Source organism: Octodon degus, unplaced genomic scaffold, assembly GCF_000260255.1.
Source record: "Octodon degus isolate 3935 unplaced genomic scaffold, OctDeg1.0 scaffold00113, whole genome shotgun sequence".
Classification (NCBI taxonomy): Eukaryota; Metazoa; Chordata; class Mammalia; order Rodentia; family Octodontidae; genus Octodon; species Octodon degus.
In genome coordinates, this window is record NW_004524689.1 from 6,850,725 (window position 1) to 6,852,070 (window position 1,346).

The 1,346-nt window shown below is 48.8% G+C and overlaps 1 protein-coding gene across 7 annotated transcripts in view; it reads left to right on the top strand.

The window, feature by feature from the left end:
- The window catches only part of Kif1b (kinesin family member 1B), a 164,942-nt gene that overhangs the window by 155,585 nt on the left and 8,011 nt on the right, over positions 1-1,346 (top strand). The gene's annotated exons all lie outside the window — the stretch shown is intronic.

Here is a 1,346-nt window from a genome sequence, read left to right on the forward strand (position 1 = left end):
AGAGGCCAGCTCAGCCCACCAGGGGGCGGGCTGGCTGGCATGTGGTGCTGGGGGATTGAACCGCGGTCCCTGATGCTTTTGCTAAGCTTGTTCCAAGTAGGTGCTTTAGACCACTGAGCCATCTCTCCAGCCCTGCCTGTAATTCTTGCAACTAAGGACAAATTAGTTTGCAAGCTCAAACTTTTTTCCAGCAATATGGAATCAAAGATAAAAGAAACTTACCAACTGATGTTTTATGTGCAAACACCTGAATCTTTTTTATATAAATAAATATTTTTCAAATACATTTTTCATTCAGCTCATTATTTAAAACATCCCAAACCTTAACATGCAAATTTATTGATTGATGTGAAGAAAGCCAGACAGCTTCTGTTTCTTCTCTTGGTGAAATAAAGTGGAAATGAATCCAAACCAAAAAAAAAAGGAAAAAAAGAAGGAAGAAGCCACAATTCAAGAAATTATAAAGCAGCCAGTTTGCGCACACCGGTCATCCCAACAACCTGAGGCTGAGGCAGGAAGCTCGCCTGAGATCAAGGCCAATCTGGACTACATAGTGAGTTCAAGGCCAGCCTATACTAAAAAACCAAACTCTTCCTCAAGAAAACTAAAAAGAAATGATAAAAAAGAGTCTGGCACTCAACTAAGATACCTAACAACACAGCACAGAGGACCTTGTTTCACCCTGGACTGTCCCGAGGCCTGGGCCAGGTCTGTGTGCAGCTCTGCCTGCACAGCTGTAGGGGAGCTAGGCTCCGTGCTGCCTGCTGTCGGTGCCATTCCATGGTGCATGCTGTGGCCAGGGCACCAGCACGCATACCTGGGAGGCTCGCTCGCAGTGAGCTGGCAGGCCTCACCCAGCGTTTCCAGTCCTAGACGTGTTTGTTAGTGTCTGAGGGTTCCGCCCTCTGACTTTTCCCAGGCAAAGCTGCCCCTCTCCGGCAGGTGCTGCCCCCGGGGTGCGCTGAGACAGTGACTGAGACTGGGTATGGTGGCGCGCTCGCCTGTAATCCCAGCACTTGGGAGGCTGAAAACAGGAGAATCACTACGAGTTGGATCTTGTGTAGTGAGACCCTGTAGAAGACCCTGTACTAAAATACAAAAAAAGGGCTGGCCAAATAGCTCAGCGGATTAAAGCACCTGCTGAGGCAGACACAGGGGTCATAGGTCCCATCCCTGGCCTGCTGTGTCACTCCTCCCCCAGGGGCACTTTGAGAAAGAGATTGAGACTGGGCATGGTGATGCACGGCTGTAGTCCCAGTACTTGGGAGGCTGAAAGCAGGAGGATCACTACGAGTCCGATCTGTGTAGTGAGACCCTATAGACCCTGCCCTAAATATATATATATA